This window comes from Mytilus galloprovincialis, chromosome 7 (assembly GCF_965363235.1).
Source record: "Mytilus galloprovincialis chromosome 7, xbMytGall1.hap1.1, whole genome shotgun sequence".
NCBI lineage: Eukaryota > Metazoa > Mollusca > Bivalvia > Mytilida > Mytilidae > Mytilus > Mytilus galloprovincialis.
In genome coordinates, this window is record NC_134844.1 from 23,232,952 (window position 1) to 23,242,269 (window position 9,318).

The following is a 9,318-nucleotide window of genomic DNA, read 5'->3' on the forward strand; positions in this document are numbered from 1 at the left end:
CATTATAATAAGTTTACTTTTCTAATAATGATTACTTCAAATTTTAGGTTCTTGTATAGGTTCTGGTAGATATATAAATATCTTGATCTATTTTAATCCATTTATTGAAATGTTAATGACATGTTGTCCTTAAAAAGTTTGTTTAAATATGTACTTCAAGTCTCCAGTTGGTAGAACGATTCTTGAATACTTAAAACACCTAAACAGCATAACACAAGAAAACGCACTTGGCTTAATACAAACAAAATAAGCATTTTGAAAAAGACTTTTGCACAATTAAATCAACTCAAAATCAATAAAAAAAAAATAGTGACTGCACTTTACATTAATGTAAGTGAATATCAAAATTAGACTTTCTTAAATATGTGTCTTAAACTGTCTTTTTAAATCGTTGTGAATTGGATTGTTTGTGTTTGCTGGTTAAAATACGATACAATTTGGATATTCTGAATTTTTTAAACAATACAAAAGTAAGCCCCAAGTACTGCAATTACATGTAGTTATTGCATAACTACAGATATTATTTTTAACGTTGTTTAAGTTAGATTAATTGTGTCTTTGATTGCTGTCTATCATATTTTTGTGTCTTGTTTATTGTTTAAACATCAATTGCCAATCATTCAACATCTTCGTATTTCTTATGCTGATGATAATATTTCAGATGAGTCTTAATTCATTTATATAGATATTTAACAGCAATAATTTTTTTTGTTTGAAAAGGAACATTCAAATATACAGTGATGAATGAAACACAGTATACATGCATGTGATCCATACAGATATCATCATCTGAAACACAGTATACATGCATGTGATCCATACAGATATCATCATCTGAAAATAAGACCTTGCCTGGTACTTGTTCCTTATCAATTTTAGAAAACATTGGCGTAGTTTTGATGTGACAAATTTCATTTAGTTTGCTTTAACTGTTCTAATGGTGCTTGAGGACATTTTTACATACAACATTCACATAATCCATAAGTTTTAGAACGATAAAAATATAACACCCTTTTCGGTACAAATCTGAGGTTCGTCAGTGATGACCGAGGACAAACTACCATATTTGAAAATCCAAAACAATAATGATACAAACTTTGAAAATCGGATTAAACCTTAAAAGGCCAAGAGAAATGACAAATCGTATAAAACATGTATTAGACATTTGACAATGCTTTCAATATTATGGGCCTTATCTTATTTCGTATAAAAAGAGATGCTTAAGATACTAAAGGAATGCTCCGACCAATTAAAGCTTTCTAAGTTGAATACGAACTGACAATGCCAGGGCAAAAAGTAAAAACGACCAAAAGACGCACGTAAGTCTTTAAAACAAATCATGAAAAATTGAAGACCCACCACAATCTGGGATGATGGCCAGTCTTAAAAGGCAAATAGATCCTGCTCCTTAAGTGGCATCCGTTACGTTGCTTATGAAATTACATTTCCGGTGACAAATCTTATTCGTTAGGTCACATTTGACGTTGCTCAACGTCCAGTTGCAAATATTTAATGCATGTTCAGGACGAAAACAAGGTAGTTCCTGTAAAAGAGGTCATCCGGGATAAAGGTTGGAAAAAATTGATCTGCTACTGAAAAATGAGGATATATTGCATAGGGACAAACATTTTGACTTGAGACAAGTCACTTACGGACCCCTTAAATATTTTTACTAAGGGTTCTTAACGTACAAAAAGCGCAGGTAAATTTCACTCTCAAAGATTTCACGTAAATTGAGAATGGAAATGGGGAATGTTAAATTCATGTTAATCTCATGTCAAATTCAAGTGAATTTCACCTCACACGAGCTTAATGTATGTGAAACTTATAGAAATCAGTTCATATGATTTTCACGTATATCTTATATGTGAAACTCATGTTCAAAACACATGACTTTATTCAAATGAAATTCACGTGAATTTAAAAAACAAAGTAGTTCAAACAACATCTAAATTCGCAAATTTATATTGAAATTATGAAAAATACCATTTTTTTTTGTCAAGTTCACGTGAACGAAATTCATGTAAATATGTTCACGTGAGTTTCAGGAGAATCTCAATTCACGTAAAAACATAAAACTTTTACGTGAGTTTCATGTATGCTCGTTCAAGGTGAAATTCACGTCCCGATTCAACGTCCCCATTCTAACCAGATACAAGTCACATTCGAGGATAGACAATAGGATTGTGGTTTCGACAATTAGAACATATCCGTCGTCATCTGTGCAACAGTTATTCCAAAGCAGTCACTGCAACCAACTCGCAATGACTGTTTAATTTTGCAAATGGATGATTTCAACTTGGAACTTTTGGCTTTCTAAGTCTTGTAAGCAACGACTCCCTTTGAAAGGAATCATAACAGGGAATGCTAGCTTTGGAATATCGTATCAGCTGGGAGATATAGATTATACTCCATATGCAAGCCTTGTTGGAATGTTGCTTCATCTCTTATATCGTACAGTGTTCTCAACTGAACCACTATCAATTTATAGATGAAAGTCAAGACATGTGACAGAATTACATGTATTTGGTGTATCCTTTATATGATGTTCAATTGGATAGATGCGTTCAACACAGTCACTAAACTTTGCATTATTCATTCAGAGGACATCTTTTATTTATCGAAAAATGAAAATAATAAAGATGTCCTCTGATTGTGTAATCTTCAGAAATTGCACGAAATTATTTTTTTTATTTGATGTCTCTGATTGTTTATCTACATTAACACTTAGCTTTAAAATTAATATAATAAGTTTTCAAAATCTTAATATCTGTAATACGCAAACTCCATAAAGGCCATACGTAGCACAGATACTTATGTTCTCATTCGCTTTGCTCGTACGAACATAAAAATTGTCTTAATGATGCGTAAATAAAACAACAACTAACGTTACCTTGATACCATTTTTACTTTGAATTATCAAGAACTATACTACTAAAAGAAACTGATATATGAAAACTAAATATAAACAGCAACAACTGTCTTTTTTCTTGAATGTCCAGTAACATATATAGTAAACCCTATACAAAACGATCGATAAAATAGAAGATTTGTATGCCCCACCTACGATAGTAGAGTGGCATTATGTTTTCTGGTCTGTGCCTCCGTTCGTCCGTCCGTCCCTCCCACTTCACGTTACAGTTTTTGGTCAAGGTAGTGTTTGATGAAGTTGAAGTCCAATCAACTTGAAACTTAGTACACAAATTCCCCATGATATGATCTTTCTAATTTTAATGCCAAATTATAGTTTTGACCCCAATTTCATGGTCCACTGAACATAGAAAATGATAATGCGAAGTTCATGTTAAAGTTTTGGTTAAAGTTTTTGGCCAAGGTAGTTTTTGATGAAGTTAAAGTCACATCAACTTGAAACTTAGTACACATGTTCCCTATGATATGATCTTTCTAATTTTAATTCCAACTTAAAGTTTTGACCCCAATTTCACAGTCCACTGAACATAGAAAATGATAGTGCGAAGTTCAGGTTAAAGTTTTGGTTAAAGTTTTTGCTGAAGGTAGTTTTTGATGAAGTTAAAGTCACACCAACTTGAACCTTAGTACACATGTTCCCTATGATATGATCTTTCTAATTTTAATTCCAAATTAAAGTTTTACCCCAATTTCACGGTTCACTGAACATGGAAAATGATTGTGCGAGTGGGGCATCCGTGTACTATGGACACATTCTTATTTTATTGTAATTTCCATTTTTCTGTTCCTTTTGTCTCTTCTTACGGCAGGTACACTTTTCTAATACAGCTTTTGTATAAATAAGTAATTAACTTTATCAAGCCATAGGTTTTGTTACCACAAATAACTTGCACTTAACCATGTTAACTAAGTAAAGCATAGATTATATATGTACAAAAATTTGACTAAAGTTCGGCTTTACCATAAAACACTTAATACAAACAAGGTCAGCGGTATTACATACCAGAGGTTCTTCAGTTCTATGTAAGACTTAGTCAATGCATACAATGTAGATGCAATTTCTACGCTGAATTATTTTGAATTATTTCGTGGTCGCACGTAGTAAATAGCATTAAGAGCTTTTAAATCGAAACATTTTAAATTGTATTACTTTACTTTATTTAATCATTATATTTTAAACACTCAGTAAATATGTTGACACGTATTATTATGTTGAATGAATGAATTCTTTATTTGCAAAGCAGTAGTTACATGCTATAGCAACACAAACATATTTACATTGTGACACACAATAAACAACAGAGAACAATATAATAAGATATTACAATAGACAAATGATCAGCTTATTAGATGTGATCTAATCTGCCATGCAGATTTCAAATAATTACATAATTTTCCAACTAAAGATCTACATTTGGCCACGAACAGTAATAATTTGGTAAAAACTGCAGCCGTACATGTCTATACACAGGACACACTAAAGTAAAATGATACTCATCTTCAACACTTTTCATATTACAGCAAGTACATAATCTGTTTTCTCTTAGTATATTTGTATAACGCCCCACCTCAACATTTAACTTCATAGTACCACTACGTAGTTTTTGTGAAAAAATGTGAATTATAGTTATAATCTACGTAATCTTCAAAACAAAAATCTAATTTTAAAATTCTGTACATAGTAAGTTTCTCACAATCCTGTATAGATGCAAACCAACTTTGAATATATTGATCTTTTAACCTAGTTTTTATTACATCTAATGATATATTTATACCAGACTGCTGGTACCATACAAAGTTTAAACCAATACTAAACAAGAGGTCACAAACATTAGAAACCCAATTAGTTTTACCAGTATTTGCATCTCTGAGTAACAATATATAGATATCATACACAATAAGTGGTTTATGAGTTACAATTTTTAACCAGTATTTCAAAACTTTTTGTTTTCTAATTACATTCATTGGCAAACGCCCTAGTTCGCCATATAAAAAAAACATTTGGCGTACATTTACCCAGTTTCAAAATAGATCGACAAAAACGGTAATGGATAATTTCAACATCATTTCCACGATGGAAACCCCAAATTTCCGAAGCATAATTTATCACAGACGCAACCATACGATCGAATAAATCACATTTCTTTTTCTTCGTCAAGTATAAACCATTTGTTGAATTATTCAGAGCTGCCAAAGATCGTGAACCTTGTAAGGCCAATCGCTTCTGTGTTTTTAAAAATTTTCCGTTACAGTGTATCAGCATACCAAGATATATATACGAATCGACAATTTCTAGTTCTTCGTTGTTGTAGAAAAATTTTGCAGTTACGGGTTGCCAGCCATTTTTGAATACAACAACTTTCGTTTTGTTAATATTCACTTCTATATTCACTTATTACAATAAATAAGTAGTTTATCAAGTAGTTCCTGTAGAATTTCAGGAGATTTCCCAAATAATATAGTATCGTCTGCAAATAGTATTAAGTATATCAGAACTTCGTTAATATTAACTATGTCAGCTGAAGGACTAATATTCATGTCTTCAATCAAGTCATTTATAAAAAATAAAAACAGTAGAGGTAGTATGTTACATATCTATGAGTAGGTAGAATGAAATTCAAAACAGTGTAGCTGTGGCCATTGATTGACACATTAAAATCATCCATTGACTGGGACAATTTACGTGAACGTTTGTCTGTAACGACCACTGTTCACGACGTACCTACGATAGACATTTAAACTGTGGGGTCACCAAAGGTTTCTTAACGCCTTTAATTATAAAATAATTCGAAAAATTAATCAGGAATAACCTTTGTGTTTTGATTTATATAATTGATATAAATCAAAATATCGTGTTATTTCTGATTAATTTTTCGTATTACTTTATTTAGGTGTTGAAAACCTTTGGTGACCCCATAGTTTAAGTGTCTTTAAAAAGTACATAGTGAGCATTGGTCGTTACATACAAACGTTCACCTAAATTATCCCAGTTAATGGATGATTTTAATGTGTCAATCAATGGCCACAGCTACACTGTTTTGAATTTCATTCTATTAATTGCATGTAAGAGATTAATCTAAATCAATACTTACGTTGAAGAGGTCTGATTTTATAAGAATATTCAATAACAATTGTAGGCATTAAGAAAATTTGGCACGACTCTTAAGTAAACTGTGACACGAGTTTGAAGATTATGCTGTTGGATTGTATATTGGGGTAATACATGTATGGTGTCCTTCTTATCTTGACAATCAGTCATGACCATTTAGAAAGCTGCAAGAGGTGCATGTTTGTCCAAACTGGAATAGATCAACGGAATGAATACTGAACGATAATGTTTATTTGGAAAGGAGTAGGGGCAATAAGGCCCTTATTTGGCCCAAAAATTACTGCAAATTTTAGAGTTATCATACATATTCTTAAATTACTGAAAACTTGTCTAAGGTATAAGGTACTAATAAAAACAAAACAAATTCGACATCGAACAAGTTACCATGGCAACAAATCATAACCTAATTTGCATATTTTGTTAAATTTCGTGATTTTCCTTGTTTATTCATCAAATTTTAAGTATATTTTAGACTGAAAAAGTATGTGCGCACCCAAGAAACAACTTTATATTCGGTGAGATAATGCCAATAGTTATAATAAAGCTTTAGTTCAATTATTTTGTTGTTTCTCGCCTGCGCAGGATGTTTCCACAACGGACTTAAAGTCAGAAAACTGCATAAATTCTGTATTTTTCATCGTTTTTGTGAAAACAGTACATATTATGACGTAATTGTGACGTCATCAGATAAAAATCGTTATGTTTTTCATTTATATTTCTTGACCCTATGCATTTCTAAACATTATGTGCCAATTTGAAATAGTTTTCAAATATTTCATTTTCTTAGGCCAAAACTAGGCCTTAATGCCCCTACTCCTTTCTTTTGATACTGCATTCAGTATCTGGGATGAACTATCAGTTTTCAAGGACACTTTACGACACAATTCTCTCGAATTATTCAAGACACATTAAACCACGAGAGTTAAATGCTGATGTTGTCAACATTAATATAAATTTTGATATAAATGCTGTTATTGATTTTGAGGAAAAATCTGGAATTTTCACGTTTCTAGGAAAATTCACATTGAAGTGGTGGGACGAGATTATTATGTGGAATCCAATAAATTATGGAAATATTGATATGATACAAGTTTCTATACACGATGTGTGGGTTCCGAAAATAGTAATCGGCAACACGGTTGATTACCATTCATTATATAAAATGGACAATTATTTTGACAGTAAGATGACGTATGTTACATTTACTAACGATGGATCAGCCTTTTTTGAAAGTTCCGGTGTTTGGCAGACAATATGCAACGTTGACGTCACGGATTTCCCTTTTGATGTCCACGAATGTGATATACTTCTTGAAGCAATGCACCCGTCCATGGATGTTAAACTGATGTCAATAACTGATTACGTTCACACAAACTCCACAACAATGCATAGCGAGTTTAAAATACAGAATACTTTTGTAAAAACAAGACAACTAATTGCAAACACCACTTGGTCCAAGCTAACCTATACAATCAATTTAGGGCGAAGACCGCTTTTCATGACGATGAACCTTGTGGTCCCAGTTTTTCTCATAAGTTTTGCAAATGTGCTTGTTTTTCTTCTTCCACTGGACTCTTCTGATCGAGTTGGATATGCTGTTACAATGGTCCTCACCTTCACGGTCTTCATGACTATGGTCTCTGACCTACTTCCGGCTACGGACCCATTATCAAATTTCAACATACTGTTACTACTACAATTAGCCTTTAGTACTGTCGTTACGTTGGGTGTTTTGCTAGTCCATTTCATTTACAACAAAAATCCTTCAGACAACGTTCCGCATTGGCTACGATACTTATGTTTACGAAAAATAAACCAGCAAGAGGAACCTATCTGCAAATTAGGTAAAGACAAACCGTATCCATGGAGTGATTGTGACAGCAAAATTTGGAAACACGTGTCAGGAATAATTAACAAATGCATTCTGTTCGTATCAGTTGTCATCATTACCATCGAGATCATTGTTTTCTATAGCTTATTATAAACTTGCACCTGAGAATAAAATCTTATAAACAGTATGTTTATTGACTTGATTAACCGATAAATCGGAATATCTGCGTCATATTCTGACATTTGTAATTTACATTTGCTGTATTCCAATTTCCGTATAGTTTTCTTGTTTGTGCATAGTGCGTTTCTAATTTGCCAACAAAAAAAAAATTCTTCTAGATAATTAAAAATCGTTTTTAAACTGGTTATTTCCTGTTTTCGGTTAAAGTGCATTTGATTTGGTTCTATAAACAAGTGTAACAAATTCAATATCCAATCAACATTTTTCGGCGCACTGAAAAGTAACAAAAGACGTTTGGTAGAGTACAAGGTAACTTGTTTGTTCAAAAGTTTGTATTTCAGCGAATGCTTTATGTTCACAAAAAATACCAAAACTATTTATAAAGAGCTTTATTCAGCTTCAAATCAACATTTTCTTTTACTTAAAAGTCCGGTAAATTGGCTTCCGTTGCAAAAAGGAAATTTTATACATAGTTTCCATACTAGAGCCGAAAACACACACTTATACAATGCCATGTTAAAAAGAACCAAATAAAGATTGTAACGAATAGTTACAAAAATAACAAGGTATATGGTTGTACATGACACGACTATTCACAGTATATATATTGTGTGTTTTAAGTAAAATTATGAAAATTTAGAATTCTCGTGCTGTATATGGTATCAATGTGAGCTTTGAATGTAATGGTATTTATAGAATATACCTAAAATGTTATGGTGTCTATAGAATTTACGTATGACGTATTGTTACATGCATCTATCTTTGGTTTATATGTTGTTTTAATATTATTATTGTCTGTATTTCAGTGGATCACGCCTCTATTGTGTTCTTTCCAATAAATATTGAATTGAATTGAATTGAATATATATATATATATTAGAGAGAGAAACGTTAAGATCTGTTACCAACATTACACCTTTCAAATCCGAAACATTTCAGCAAGACCAAAGCTAACGAGGGCGAGCTTATCGATTGCCAAATGTATGTACCCACGCACGTAAACATATCTCGGGTTAAAATATATTTTTTTTTAATACTCAACTCATTCTCGGTCGGTCATATAACAACATATACATAGAAGAACATACTTAAATTATTTGTTCATTTCTGATTGTCTTGTTTATTTAAGGAATGACTGTAATATTTTTTCTGTCTATGAAGAAATAACATAAAAAATGTGGTGCACACTGAATAACGCGCGTAGCGGGTTATTTACAGTGTGCACCACATTTTTAATGTTATTTCGAATAGACAGAAAAAATATTAC